Source organism: Odontesthes bonariensis, chromosome 6 (genome assembly GCF_027942865.1).
Source record: "Odontesthes bonariensis isolate fOdoBon6 chromosome 6, fOdoBon6.hap1, whole genome shotgun sequence".
In the NCBI taxonomy this organism is placed as follows: domain Eukaryota; kingdom Metazoa; phylum Chordata; class Actinopteri; order Atheriniformes; family Atherinopsidae; genus Odontesthes; species Odontesthes bonariensis.
In genome coordinates, this window is record NC_134511.1 from 11656087 (window position 1) to 11672359 (window position 16273).

General features: G+C 40.1%; 1 protein-coding gene across 4 annotated transcripts in view; it reads left to right on the forward strand.

Moving 5' to 3' along the window:
• Positions 1-505: 505 nt before the first annotated feature.
• taok3a (TAO kinase 3a) overlaps positions 506-16273 on the forward strand; it is a 58394-nt gene continuing 42626 nt past the window's right edge. The window contains exon 1 of one of the 4 annotated variants that reach the window (XM_075467397.1): positions 506-674. The gene's annotated coding sequence lies outside the window, so the exon portion shown is untranslated. Of the gene's footprint in view, positions 675-802; positions 942-1112; positions 1134-16273 lie in introns of those variants that run through there. The other 3 variants (XM_075467398.1, XM_075467399.1, XM_075467400.1) reach the window with 3 other exon arrangements.

The following is a 16273-nucleotide window of genomic DNA, read 5'->3' on the forward strand; positions in this document are numbered from 1 at the left end:
TGATTTAGAACTAAACAATTCTCAGTTTTGTTTTAAAACAAAATACAAACAAACAAACAAAAAACAAGTCTGAGTGTGTTAAATTCATTAAACATTGAATGGTACTAGTTGAATTTCGACAATTTAGCAGCAGGTGGCAGTATTGGACTAAGTATATTTTGGAGACGAACAGCCCATCACTGAAGATGCAATAGAAACGTGATGACTCAGTTCATGCATCTTTAATGATTCGTAACGGAAATAAGGTATAGAATGGTTTTGGTCGTTCACTTTCATGTTGCAAGATACTTTTTTAATTAAAGCGGCGCCCCTGAGAGGATTTTCAACATTTTATATTTTTGCATTAGTTTTTGTTTAGATTTTTGTAAATAAACGAAACGTATCCCAATTCAACTTTGGATTAAATTTTTTTTTGTTTGTCTTTTCTATTTGACGAAAAGCTTTAAAAGTGCATATCCTCCAGCGGTACCCTCACCACACGAGACAACTTTATTTCCGCCTGTCTGTCAAAGTAACTGTCAAACAACGAGCTGGAGGTTGTTCGCCCGCTGCTCCGTCATTCAGGAAGTCTAGACCAACTGACAGCACTTCGCGAAGTCACACCGACATCTCCAGAGTCGGACTAAATACTCATGAAGTACGTACGCATTTAGCCAGGACGAGTTTCACCAAAGGTGAGCAGCTTTTTCCCTCCACAGTTGTTGTGCTGCTGTCACTGTTTGTTGCGCCGTTAACCGTCAACGGCTCGTGCTGTAACCTCGCGCCCTCAAACTGAAAATGACACTTCCTCTTGTGTCAACGGCGCAGCCAACTGTAGCTACCTACCACAGCAATTAAAGTGGATTTTTAATGAGTGGAAATGCTCCAATGTTACACCTGAAGTTGGACCGTCGCCTGGTTTTGTTCGGCTCGTTGTTTCAACGCCACTCTCCTCGGAGGTGGTGAGTAAAAGATACCAGCATCAGCTCGCAGTCTTTTAAGTGCGTAGGTCTGCCTTTTAACGGCCAAAGCGAAGTGCATTGTTTTCACATTCTTGCGCGATTGTACCTGCTTAAAAGCTACGCCGAAATTTGTATGTTTACGCTGCGAACTGACGGAGGAGAAGCTTTGCTGCTTGGTTTGCTCCTCGGGGGGTGAGTACGCTGAGCCAAACGTATGACAGGTTGTAGTGAAGTCTACAGTAGGAGGGGGGGTTGTAACGGCAGCAAGGCGCCTTGATGTTGTGTAAACTCTCCTATATGTAATGTTGGTGTTGTCACGCAGTCTGGGTCAGTTTGTGTGTGCGTGTCACATCCTTAAATGACTGTGGTACCCTCCATTGTACCCTACATTGTTGTGAGTGAGGTTTTACTATCAACGCGCAGTCACAATGGCTGTCAGTTGAGACACCGACGTCCACTACACATGACCCGAACCCCATTTTACTACATTTTACTACGTCTCCTTGCGCTCGTTTAATTCGGGGACTCTCTTGTCCGCACGAATTAGATCGTAGTAAAAGGTTGCGTTGATTTATTGCAAAAGACAACAACGCATTCATTCGTTTGTCTTTATCTGACAAGACTTTCCCTGCGTCAGAGCCATAAACGGTAATCGGCTGCACGCGAGATATTGCATGGGGCAAATAAGCGGCGTTACAACTAAACGTAGGCTAACGTGACGCTCTCGAAATGGCAGATGTAGATGGCAAGCTGAGCACTAAAAACCCAAGCTGACCCAACATGATGTCATCTGTCGTTTGTAGAGCGCATGAGTGAAAGGCAGCAGACCCGCGTTTCACTGCTAAACTGTGAGATTAGTGGGGGGAAAAAAATGCTATATTTTATGAAGCCAGCTCACACAATTTCCCACAAGATCACCGGATGTGTAATCCTTTATGGTGACATTGCACCTGTTCGTCTTTCAAATCGATTTACGTTATTGTCTGACTTTTTCTTTTCTTTTCTTTTCATGCTCAGAGCCAAAGAGAGGATGTCGTGTGGTTAGAAAACTCGCTCCACACGCATTTCGTTTGCAGAATGTAATTTCACTGGTTGACGGTGATGCATCGTGCCCAACCGATGTCACTTAGAGGAAATGCATCAATTAAACTTTCTGTACAATGCAATTTGTCAAGAATTTTAGTGCCCTACTTGCTTAAAGAGCAAACTGCTGTTGTGCAAGTTCTTCCGCATCACTCATGTCTGGTAGGCTCTGTGGCCACCTATCATGCCTGTGGGAACAGAAAGTGACATACTTCCTTATTAGTAATGGTATCTAGGGCAATTTATGATTTTACTTTGACCCTGCAAAACCTATTGCGAAGGTTTTAAACTCTGTTGTTGGATGTATCTAGAGTAGGTGCAGGTGCACATAAAGTTGTGATAAAGAAAGCACACCTTTCACTCCTAAAGCTTCAGGCATCCCGACATAATGACGATTTAGGTCAAATAATCTCATCCTCACAAGGTCTAAAATTAGATCCATAAAACCTCAAACGATCTGGACTTTGACTGGACCGGGTCATTGACCTGAACTGGCCTTACATCTGACAGAGGAGTGCATGGTCGACTCGATGACTTAAAGGTGTCCAGGTCCTGTGGCTGCAAAACAAGCCCAAATCCTCAGCCCTCCACCACCGTGCTTGACTGTTGGTTTGAGGTGTTTGGGCTGATATGTGTTTTTTTGTTTGTTTCTGTGTTTTTGCTTCAGTTGTAATTTGTCAGTGTTATTCATCTGAAGTTGCATTAACCAGTAAGGACCAGGGGATTTTCTATTGTTCCATGGTACGTACATCCTTAGGAATCTGTACCTTCTGTTTCACATGGCCGTGAGTTGTTGGAAAAGCTTTTTTTTTTTTTTTCATTCAGTTTGACTCCAGTGAAATTGGCCAAATTTTGTGAAATGGCTTTTTATAGTACATGTTGTAAGATGTGTTCTAAAAAGCAATTATTTTCTGTTTTAAGTATGATTGGTATGTAATGTGACAACAGCAAACTTCAGAAGCAAAGGGTGGGGGTGGGGGTGGGGGGTTGTGTGTGAACCAGACATGCTCACACTGATGCCATGGTTCATACTAAAGGTGGTCAACCATTTTTACACAATTTAGCTTCAAGATTAGTTTAAAGTCAAACACATTTTTAGGGCTCGCTGGCAACGTGACACAATGGTGTGAGATTTTTCCCCTCATTTTTCATTACTGAGGCTCCCTGATTTCTAACAATGCGTAATTTCCTCAGCCAAACCTACGTGAACAGCACAACAAGCCTTTCGAAAGAATATACACTGCCTGTTACCACCTGGATTTAACTAGGCAAATGGGTAAGAGCCTCCCATTGGATACTTACTACACGGATGATTGTATTTCAGCTGTCAACATGTTATTTAACTCTAAGTGATCCAGTGAGTAGCTTCTCATTTCTTAAAAAAGCATGTCAGAAGACACATCCTGTGGTCGTGGAAAAGATTTCAATCTGTTACAGAAGCGTCAAATTAATGGCAACGCATCAAGCAAAGGAAACGTCTAAGGAGAATGCTATTAAAAACTGGAAGGATAGTGAGGAAGAAATGTGGAGGGAATGATCGTGATCGGCGATCACTTTGGTGAAATCAAATTGTAAAAATTCAACAGTAGAACTCACGGTTATGTTTAATAGTGACCATGTGGCAATGTGAAGATTGCTCCAGGAATTGGGACCAAACAGCTCTGTAGCCTTTAGGACACACTCATCAGAGGCTAACCGGCGGAAAAAAAAGGCTTGGATTTGCTGGGGAACATAAAGATTGGACTCGATGGAAGAAGATGCACACATGCAATGTTTCGCCATAACATGACACAAGGTCGCTAAAGAGAGAGGGAAGTTTTGCAGGGTGACATATTCTTCTTATCCTGGCCTCAAAAGCAAGTTAAGGGTTCATGATTAAATGATCAATAATGCAGCCTTAGAGAAGCTTGTACTTTGACCCAAAGAAAAGATGGTCTGACATGCCATTAACCCATTAAGACCTAATGCAATATACGGTTAGCCTATATTAGTTCCCTGATGGAGTCTCAGGTTTTAAAAGCTCAATGTAAAAATGCCTTCCTATGCCAGAATGCTCAATATCAAAGATGGTCTTGAATGACGGTCTACAGAAAAAGATCACCTCCTTCAGATGATCGGGCCCAACAAAAATGGGTATGTGGAGAAGCCGTGGTGTTTGAATTTACCGCTACAATAAGTACATAACTTAAGGTAAATAAATCCTGAGAATATAGTTAGAAAAGGTGGAAACAGAGGTGGAAATATTCCATTTCTGTGAGTTTCATCCATGTTTTTAATGCAGCTCAAAATGAATGGAAAGCTCCAAAATGGCAAGGAGGTGGATCTTGTTTTGAGATCATTTTGTAAAAGAAAAAAAACAGTACAGAAGTCGAATATTGGGACCCAATGATGCACTGCTGTGCATGTCCAGGTAACCAACTGTGAGCGCCAGGTCTTTACAAAAAAGGAGCAGCAGGAATTTGTTGGAGTTTGTTGGGTTCAGCCAGTGTTTGTGATTGAAGGCATGGCTAACAATAAACATGCCTGCCACCAAATGTTGAGTGTGTGTGTGTGAATTTGAGACGAATGAGTAAAATTGGTCTCTGATGTTTAATTTCTTTCACTTGCAGTGTGTCAACAGCTCTGCAGTCACTGTCTACTTCTTAAAATGTCTGCGTGGTGTAGACAAAAATCTAGATGTAGTTTTATTTTTTTCATCAGTAACACCAAATGTATCTGCGGACACATGGAAAGAACAAAGGCACATATCCTTAAAAAGCTGTTCTTGCCCCCCCCCCCCCCCCCCCCCCCTTATCTATAGAAAAGCTGTGAAGGCTTGCTTTACTTCCAAAACCAAAAGTAGCACCATGTGCCATCGATAACTTTTCTTTTGATGCATAACTTGACCCATTATTGAAAATGTGACTGTCTTCTACAGCCAAAATACAAGCCAAACCTTTGATCCGGATTAGAGAATGTGTCCTTATGAGTTTTAAATGATTGAATTAACTTCATATAGAGGAAATGGATGCAGCAAAGTGGAAAGCCTACTTCTCACCGCTTAATCACAGTCTTGTGCCTAAACACACGCCCGTACACATGATATAAAGGCTGCAGCATTGTGTGTATAATAGTCAACTCTTTTCTGTAAAACAGGTGGAACTTGTTACAATAATTTTCATGACTTCTTTATACCTTTTACAGCTACTTTGATATGTTGTGGTGCTGAATGCAACATATTTTAGTCTCAGGCAAAGCACAACTTGTCCTGCTAGTAAGGATTGTATTTGAGGAAGTGTGTAACGATCTTCTTCTATGTGGAGGAGCAACTTAAAGAGTTGGCCCATACTTCTCTACATATCTGTGTGCCATGTTTTTGATATTTTCCTTAAGTTGAATGCTTGATGCCTCTTGGAATGTTTTGCATCTAAACCAACCCGTTGAAGTGGAAAACCTGTCTTCACTTCCAAGTTTAGGACGGCTGCCTTTTTAAAGAGTCTTGCTAAAGAATTGTCAGCATGGTCAGTGCTACAGCAGTTTGGTGGTTTATGCTACAGTAGCGGAGCGCATAAATGTTAAAGTGACGGTTTCAGGCCTAATGTTCTGCAGTGATCTGGTTTAGCATGTCTAATATAGGAATGGTGTCTCAGATGACAAGAAGAATTATGCCCTCCCCACCCCCACCTCCCTTCTACTTGCAGATGTGTTCATATGTACTCCTTTTAATGATTTCAAAAGACAGCAACTCTCTCTGCTGCAAGATCTCAGTCTTGTAAAGCCAGCAATGGAACACCTGCATAGATATTTGTTAACAGCATAAATCCACAGTAGCACTTTATTTAGACAGCTAATTGTAAGGCTACACACAGAAGCACGTTCATAGTGGAAAAATCCTTGAGTCACCATCATATAGGTTTAAATCAGTGTTTGGACACAAGGCAGACTCTGTCATCTGTCTTCTCTATTTGATTAAATGTGTTTGTGAACAAAAATGTGAAGATCTTAAGGTTCTCTATGTGAAATGTCTTTTTTTTTTTTTTTTTTAATTTTTATCCATGTGTTGATTCCTGTCACATATACCAAAAGGCCAGCTCACAGTCAGAAGCTCTTTCATCCGACTGTATTCCTGGATTTGATGGAAACGTAAGGCTTGATAGGAGTTGGAGGGAAAAATTGTGAAATGGATCTCGTCATGGCATAGCATAGCAGCTGGTGCTGACTTGAGTCATGGCCTTGGTCAACAGAGAGGTGTCTTAGAGGGGAGGAAATCACAGGCCAACAGATGTCTCATCCGGACTGACTGTACCACCTCTGCTGTTTACTCATCACCTTGCACTGTCTTAGTCCACCACTTTAAGTTTTTGGCTAGTGTTAGGATCCAGCTGCCCGTCTTTGAAGTTTTCACAGTGAGTTGTGCTCACTAAAAGACATATATTGCAGCATTTTGAATGGAAGCATGTGAAGGGGCACATAATGGCCTTTATTCACCTTGTCTTTTTTTTAAACAAGGTAAACTGATTATTATTTTTCTTAAGGACATGTTCTATTCTGATTGTTTTTGCCAAACGATGTGTCATAAAAGAGGCATTCTGGCAAGTTTGCCTTGGTGGGTGTGGGGAGGCTAGCATGAGTGACTTGATTACAGCCCTTTATTAGAAGCATGCATTAAGTCCTCCAGCAAAGATGCAGCTGTGACCATGAGGAACACCACCCCCCCCCCCCCCCCCGATTGTGAAATCAGCAAGCCTCTATCTGCTCTCCCATGACTCGGGCATCTTGAAGTGGCGGGGAATTATGAGCAGCCATCACCATCACCGAGAGACATCACCACTGCTTATGGCTGACTTGTCTTATATCTTCACACCACCACCCCTCTGGGTCTAGGGATTAATTTAGCTTGTCGGGGGGGAGGAAAAGGCAGAGATATGAGTATTTTTAGAACTACATGGCTCACTGTTATGGGGGTCTTTAAAAAATTGAAACTGTCATGTCATAAACCTTAAATTTGTATCTGTTCTGCTGACATCCCCCCCCTGCATGCCAACGACTGGGAAAACTCAAGTATGCACTGTTAGCTTAGCAGAGTGGGGCATGTCAGCAAAGCTTAGCATGCATGAACGTGATGGACACTTTTGCTGATGCGAGTGGGGGTGAGGTAATATATTGCACCACCCTGGTCTATTTTGGGAGCATCCTTTGGTTTCCCAAAGCGCTTTTGTGTCACACAATTATACAAAACAATTTTTACTCAGCAGCTTTTCAAACATGTGTCGGGACTTGTCTTTTGTTGCTTTGTTTGTCATTGGCGGAGCAGTTTTGTGTCAGCACACTGGGCTCTGTGGTCAGCAGTGACATTATTCAGTGACTGTTGATGAGTTGTTATTCCAAAACACTCACAAATGATTGAAGGATGATTTCACCTGGCAGTATTGCTCTGAACCTTTTTTGGACACCGAACCTGATGTGAATTCTTTAACTCCTCATCTGTTGGGCTAACACAGTGTGTGCCAAACCACCCCCCATCTCTCTTTCCCCCCCCCCATCCCCAGGAGAAACTAGGCCTCTGCCCAAGCTCTGTGCAGCCCTAATACTGTGACTGGACAGCCTCCATTGGGTCAAGTGGAGATTTGCTGCTGATGAATCTGGGTGAGATTGTGTGAGCTCTCACCAACCAGCAGTGCATCAGGGTATATGTGGCTTTTTTTTTTAATTCAAAGAAAAAAAGGGTTAACTCCGTTTTTTGCCCTGACTAGATCTTTGCTGCAGGATTCTCCCATCAGACATAATCATGGCTAGAGAATTATGGAGACTGTGCAGTATCTGCTGAACAGAAAAAATATTCCCTTGCATTTCAGTGTCCTCCCATAACTGCTGTCAATAACTCTCCAACTTAGCTTATTTCGTTAATGCCCTGATCCATCAGACTGGATACGTGTCATATGGCAGGAGGGAACACACAATAAGAATTTCTCATGAAGAAAAAGGATGCAATAGAGGTCAAAGAAAGCTTCTGCCACCCTTTTCTTGCTTGATAATCCATGCTAGGATGGCTTTGTATGCCTTTCTGAACCCAAAAAGCCTGAGGTTAAACTTAACAATTGTCCAATTAAACTGTGACTTGAAGGAATCTCTGTCAGTCAACACCCTACCCCTCTGCTTCCCTCACTCATTCTTGTTTCCTCTCACTCTTACACACACACAAAAGCTCTCATCATACATCAGAACAAATAAACCAGATGTGCAGCGCTACAAATACAGAGGGCTGTGAACCTTAGGGTAATTGCGGGGGTTGACATTGTCCCAAAGGGAAAATGAGGAATTAGTGAAATTATCAGGCTGTGAGGGTATCAAAGAGCCCGACGTATGCACACACTCTCCCTCGACAGCGACCTGCCTGGCCCATGTCCAGCTGCTGTTGCGTGGCATGATTGTGGGTCATTGTCAGATTGGAACAGCCTTTTCCACATCCTAACCAATTCAGAAGGAAATGATTGGAATTAGACTGGTTTTACCGCCTTCATCATAAAGTTTCAAAATGATAGAAAAAGAGAAAACGAGCCAAAAGATAAGGTTTTGACACTCGGCATGATCAGTATTTTTTTCAGAATTTGAAGCTTGTAAAAGCTTTTTGAAGTGAGCTTTGCCTCATTCTTCACACAAAGGTCTCCTGGATCTGTGAGATTCTTTGGTTGTTCTACTTACGCTGTTCCTCTAAGGTCTGCCTACAGATTTTTAATGGCTTTCAGGTCGGGTAACAGCAAGTGAAGAGCTTGTTCCTGTTGAGGTTTTCCACTGTGGGATTTTTGCTGTTGCGTGAAGCAACCTTTAGTTTTGTTGCAGAGAGTATGGTGTATGCTTCAAGTAGTCTTTTCCATTGAATTCCCCCTTTTTTTTTTTTTTTTTTTTATTTTTTTTTTTTTTATTGTTTGTTCCCTCAAGGGGTAAAGTATCTCATGACAAGAGCACAAGATTTTGATTTCATGGAATTCTGTGCGCTTTTGTTCTCCTTTCGTTGGGTCCACCTTGAGTTTATTGATACCAAAAATGATCTAAAACTCCAATTTCAAAAGAGTTGGGATTCTGGGTCCCAGTGCAATAATTTACAAATCCCATAAACTAATTTATTATTCACAATGGGGTATAGAAAACATACCAATACCTATTTGATGAAAAGTATGTGGTCATCTTGAATTTGTTGACTAAATTTCTCCAAAAGACGGGACAGGGCCGTGTTTACCAGCTGAGCGTCTCCTCTTTCTTTAATAACAGTCTGTAAACATCTGGGAACTGAGTAGAGCAGCTGCTGGAGCTTTGGGAGAGGAATGTTGTACCATCCTTGTCTGATACACTTGCAAACATCTAATGCTGAATTTTGTGGTGAGGACATGGGACGGATTTTGATTCGTCCAGGAAGGTCATATTTGAGCAACTGCAGTGTGTTCAGTGTTTGCTTCAGGCCTTTTTCTTAAAGCGGCGGTTATTATTTTGTTCTGATTCGTCTTTGATATTTCAGAGCTTAACTTGTCCATCATTCCTGCTAATTTCAAGTTATTTAGACATTGTGAATTTATTGATTGGCTTCCTGGTAACTCTTTGCTTTTGTTCGATAGCCTTCTCCTCTTAGTCTGGCATCCACTGTTGGTAATACTATGCGGTGGCTTTGAGGAGCCTGCGGCTGCCAATTATTGGCACAAACCCTGAGTGTTTATGAAGCTTTGAAATTTGCATCACCAAGTATTTGTACTACAGAGCAGGATTAGTGGCTTAGTGAAGTAAGATCAGGTTCATCCATGGGTTTACAGTGTCACGAAGCTGATTCCTATCTAACCTGGGTGTATCGCCATGGTGAGACATGCTATAGGCTAACTATAGGCTAACCTGCTCATAGACATGGACGCAGAGCATCTCTTCTCATTAGGCTATTGCCTATTTAAGTAAGACTGTCTCGTATCAACAAAAGGAAATGCTTATCTTAAACAGAGACTGATTTTTCTAAAGAGTTTCCTTTTCACTTTTGGGCGATTTAGAAGTAACTTGAAAATCTCTGAACTATGAAATCTTTTTGATGTTTTTTTTACACTCCTGCAATTCAGGTCCCCTCGACCATGTCCTCAAAAATACAAGTGTATGTTAAGATTATATATAATATATGTATGTATGTGTATGTATATGTATGTATATATATATATAATATATATACATATTAGGGCTGTGACTCGATTAAAATTTTGAATCGTGTTAACTACAGGCTTTGAAATGAATTAATCGAAATTAATCGCATTTTAATCGCATATACTTTATCCTTTAGAAAATGAACATTTTCAACAATATTTCAACAAACACAGAACATATCCCTATTTGAAATCTGAATGTAGCATGCATGAAAACATAGTATATAGAATCTTGGATGTTAAGCTGCGTTGGGCCCCGTTAGCTTCCACGCTAGCTGCTTAGCGTTGAGGTGATATTTGAGGCTTGATACGCTGCGGTGATATGCAAATTCCTTGTTGCATAATCTGCACACAACCACGCTCTTGTCGACGCTTCCATCCGTCTGTATTTAAAAAATAAATAAATAAATAAATAAATTATAGTGTGCGATTAAAATGCGTTATTTTTTTTTTAACGCACTAATATGTGTGTAGTTAATTAATCGAAATTAACGCGCTAAAGTCCCAGCCCTAATATATATATATATATATATATATATATATATAGCCTGGTTGTCATGAACATGAATTTTAGTTGCAAATTACATTACACTTGCAAGTAAAGAAATGAGCAATAAAGCATTCAAACCTGCCTTAAGGCTACATCTACAACACACTTGGCTAATTTAACAGCATACAAACTCAAAACTACAGTGAATCCTTTCACGCCTTAATTTATGGGTAGTGAAAAGTTCAGGTATAGTTGTTTTTTGTGGGCGATACACGCCTCACAATTTGTTTGTGTGGATTATTGAAGGTGCACACATATCTGGATATATCTGGACATCAACATATCTGGAGTCCCTAAGTCATGTCCTTCTTAGGAAATATTTCCTGATTTTGTTCAAAGAACACATGATGGAACAATCCTGTTAGCAAGTTTGCAAATGGTCCCACAGTTGGTTAGGAGAAGGTTGCAGAAGGTTGTCTTGTGAAAATGATTTTTATGAATAAAAATAAATCTTACTTCAGGTTTATATTTTTATGGACACACTGTAGGCTACACTGCCTCTAAAATTGTAATCTCTGAAACAATCATTAAACAACACCTATTGATACTTACGCGCCCAAGGTTTGGAAGTCCAACACATTACTGTTAACATGATGATGCTTGTTCATTCCTTTAATTGGCCTGGCCATCGGTTACTCAAGGATACAAATGCATGCAAGTAACAGTTAACATTGATTTTTACCCTTATGTTATATGGAAAAGATTTATCCTCCACAGAGTAGATATTTTCTTCATTCTCTCTTCCTGCCAGCCCCTATCTCTGCTAGTGTGCATGTGTAAAAGCAGCTTGGATGAAACTGTGGCACCTAAAAGGGGAAGGGGGAGGAAAAGTTCTGAGTGTGAATTAATTCCCAAACTAATTGCGGACAGACTTTACGTGGGATAAAAGCTGAAATCCTAAAGCTTAAAACCCATAGGCCCTCTCCCACTCTGTGTTAACCCCAGTGATGATGTACATAATTTATACTGTCAGTGTATATTTGACGAAGAAGAGGAAGAGGCAAATCTCAAGGGAAATGACTCAGTGGCCTAGATGCATGTTTCTTTTTTGGTGTTTCCTCCTCTTAATTTCCTCCCTCTGTCTTTCTTTCGTTTTGGCCAATCATTTGGGTCTTTTCATTTTAAAAGCAAAGGAGGGGAGGGGTGGCATAGCTCAGCTAGCTTATACTTGGCCTGATGTGTCGTACTATTTGAAGCAGAATAGTTATGAGTCATTACCCTGTTGAATATGACACACTGGCAGCTCTGTAACACAGATCAAATTAAAAAATTTGGGGCACTGTGCCGTACTATAAGCTTTCGGAGAGTGAGACAAACTATTGTTGTGTTTCTCTGGAGCCGTTTGCAGATTTGAATACACATCTCTTATACACCCCCTGTTTATTTATTTATTTTTCCTTTTCTCGGTCAGCTGAAACGCAAAGGCTCCTTCACTTCACTCTAGGAGACCAAGACATAACCGTGAATCACAACTTCCCATGAGGCCTCAGCCAAATTACATCATTGTTTTCCCACTAAGAACAAGGCCTCTAAGAAACAAGGGCGTCTCATCCACCCAGCATAGATGTCTTGCTTGGAATCCATTCTCCGAAATGGGAGATTTAGACTAGACTCGTGTATTTGTCTGGAGGTGGAACAAGAATTGCTTTTCATATAGAAAACCTTGGTTTGGATCTCAAGGAAAAGAGGTAATTGAAACAATTCCAACTCTTTCTTCTGGCCGTAAAAAATGAACCTCTCCTCTCAGTCTGTTGCACCAGATTACAGAATACATTAAAAGCTGGTTCAGTCACCATATCTGACAAAGATGGACACATATGTGGTCAGTACTGGCTGACCACATATGGTCATGCTCATGTTACTGGAGCACCAGTCACTCACTCCCAGCTAATGGCAGCTCACGCTGTCTGTTAAGTTTCGGGGTCTTCTAAATATTTCATATTGAATAAAACTCAGCAAGTGACGATTTCATGTCCTACTCTGTAATGATTTCTCTTTTGCTCTGCTGTCCTGTGGAGCAAGCAATACGCCTCTGTTAATCTTTCTGCTGCCCTTGATTGGAAAATCCTGTCGGGCTTTAAAGAAACACTTCACTCAGCTCTCAACACTCTCCTCACACACAGGCACACACACACTGCCTTAAACTTAAAAAGCCCGATCTTTCGGTGTGTACTTCAACAAGGTTGCTTTGTAATCACATGCATTCTCCATAGATGTATGTTTGGTTATGTATACCAAGTCTGTGTGTTTTTGAGTATTTTTGTTCTTGTTTTTAGATTCTCATGCATTTTGCATGTGGCACTTATTGCTGTTGTGTCAAGTAGTGAGCTGGGAATCTCTCAGCACAAATCTTATCCAAGACCTACATGGGGAGAGCTCCAGAGACTTTGAAGAGCCCAAAATACAGGGCCTCTAACCTCGCCCATCACACGGCACATAAAATGTATTGGTAATCTACTGTGTAATGGTTTGTCACATGACTTTGAGGGTGGCATGGTGGTGCAGCGAAGCAACTGTTTGGACATTCATTGAAAGTTCAATTGGTGATTCTAAATGTGAGCGAATATTGTGGCCCATATCTTTGAATAAGCCCCCTGATGGATTAATTGCCAGATAGTATAACCTTAAGAAAAAGATATCACGGTTTTACTCACTGTGTTGAAATAAAAGGCCCTAAAATGAGTTATTTTTAAATGTCTATGGAAAAACAACTGAACACAAGCTTAATTTATTCTCAAACAGCATATAGAAGACCTGGAAAATTAGCAAACATGAGTATAGTACTGGATTACACATTAATTTAAACCATTTATCATGTGACCTAATTGATTTTAGTGAAAGCAGAATGATAATCAAATGATGCTATGATATTATGCTGATTTCAATGTTGATTCACATATTATAAGTAAATGAATCAAATAAAGTGCGTGTGAGTGAGTGTGTTTCCGGTCTCCATGCTTACAGGAAATCCCCGTAAGTTGCTGTGCTGTGAGGTTTTGTTTCCTCACCACATTGTACAAACACACACACATATATATATATATATATATATATATATATATATATATATATACACACACACACACACACACAGTCCGTCACACTCCATCTCCATACAGCAGGCCTTTTGGAAAACGTTGGGACACTCAACGATGGTAAACTTAAAAGGAAAAATAAAATCATACTAGTAATCTTCTTTAATCTTCTTGTATCACGATTCTTGATAATTGCGATTCTACAAGTATTGCGATTTGATATAATCAGTAATTGCAATTTTCTTCCTCCTTAAAAAAACAAACAAGTTGAATCATACACTTCTAGAATGATTGTCGTTCCCATAAGCAATGCACATCAGTCTGTGTCAGTCAGTCCAGCAGACAAAAAGAGGTACTTAACATACACAGCATTTTTTAAAGTTTACAGTTACAAAATTAATTGAAATGTCCACACAGCACAAATGTGGGCTAGTCTTAACATGACTTGAATTGAAGAAGTTTTTCTGGACACGGATATGACGTAATATAATCGATTCAGGGGAGAAAAATCGATTTTTAAAATCGTCCCATTATGTGGCCTTGACCTCTTCTTTGTGTCACACGTCTATGATGTATTCATTTAAACATCTACATATTTCCTTGTCGTTGCACAAAGTTCAGCTCAATGTTTGTTTGCTTGGTTTTAATTCCATTGCTTTCATAATTGTGGGTAAAGAATACCATTGTAGCAGCAATCAATACAGCTGGGAATTGATGATGTCATAATAAAGCCTTGGGATATGGTCCAGTCAGCATGAGGGTCCTGGGTCCTAGCGCAGTCTGGGAAGATAAGGCCAAAGGCGGTGAGCGCTGAATTACTTTGTTTGGATTTCACACCAGTTTAGCATGAGAAACAGTCACCAAGGGGCCAGAAACTTTAAATGTAATTCTCAATGCAGTAGTGGTGTGAGCTTAAAGTTATATGAATGAGGAGGTCTGTGTCTTGACTTTGTAAAAGTTGCTTGAACTGTAAACAGAAATGGTATTTCTGGTGCCAAGTAATGAGTTTCTGCATGTGAAATGCCACAATATTTCTCCCATGATTTTCAGTTCACTCCCAGAAACTTGAAGGCAGAACACCAGTATGAAATGAATCGTATTGCCAGGTCTGTCATAGTTTTTGAGGATATATTAGTCACAAATTGAAAGTGTTATGAACAGCTTTATTTACACTAATTTTTTATTTTAATTTTTTTCCCCTCAGATTGTAGTGAGACAATAATTAGCTTTTTTTATATTTTGATTGCGCCAGATTTGTGTAAGCATCCAAAAGCAAGGGAAATGTCCGACTGGGAAACATTCTAAAAGCCAGATAAGGTATCTTTATTTTTAGATTTTCCTTTCATGTGGCCCTTTTTTATTTATTTTTTATTATAGACCTTTAAACTGAAGTAATCAAAGTTTAGAATTTGCTATTGAGACACATTTTGGACACCCTTACTTGCTGAATATATTTTTGCCCGTTACAATCTTTAAAACAATCTAGCCCTAATATTATCCAAATTGATGGAGAGACACTTGAATTATGACATGTACAGAAAAAAATTGAATTAGTTAACGCAGGTGTGTCATGAAACTTAACAAGTTTAGACTGCAGAGAGACTCAGACTGATTCTTTGTTGAACTTTGTGATCCTGGGTCAGCTTTGTGGATTACATTTGGCTTATGCATGGACCAGTGCTTTGGAGATTACAACCTGTTAACCCTCTGACTGACTGGTCTCCAGTAACCTATAGGCTTATTAAACCTGAGCAGGTTGGTAATGTGCTTCTGTACAACTATTTGATTTTTGTGATTATAATAGTACTTGAACCTTAATATCGTGTTCTTCTTTTGAGATTGTAGAAGCTCTAGTAGGTGTTGTTGGGAGTCGGTGACTAAATATTTCAGTGGTAGACAATTATAGGCTTCAGGAGCCATTAAACATGTATGCAAACAAAGTATGTTCTAGTGTGCATGACAGGCCATGGGTGATCTTGTTGGATTTTAAGTTTGAAGTGAAAACCAGGTTGTGAATGATGTCCGTCGTTGTTTCTCAAAAATGACTCCATCATTATAGAGAATATTCTGTCCTCGGTCAGCAGTGTTGAAGATGTGGGGTTTGTATTTACTTGGGTTGTGTTTTTGAGAAGAAACTATTAGCAGGAATGAAATCTTCTAGCAGTGGCTGAGGTGATGGTTGCAGTGTTGTGTGAAATGCACTCTGGTTCAGGTTGGAAAATGTTCCTTATGACTGATCAACAAGCCATTGTTTGTCCATGACCTTTAGAACGACACGTTCAAGCAATTTTTTTTTTCTAGTCTGATTTCCCTATAAGCAGGAGGAAATGATTCGTCTGTGCCTTGATCCTCTAAGTTGTAGATAGAACTCTGTAAAACATCGTCACGCTTTAGGTTGAAAGGTCGACCATTTAGTTTAAAACGCATGCATTAGTAGAGATTTTTTTATTTATTTTTTGTAACAGCACATTTTCCCTCTGGATGACTTCCCCTTCAGTAATGTGATGTTAGACA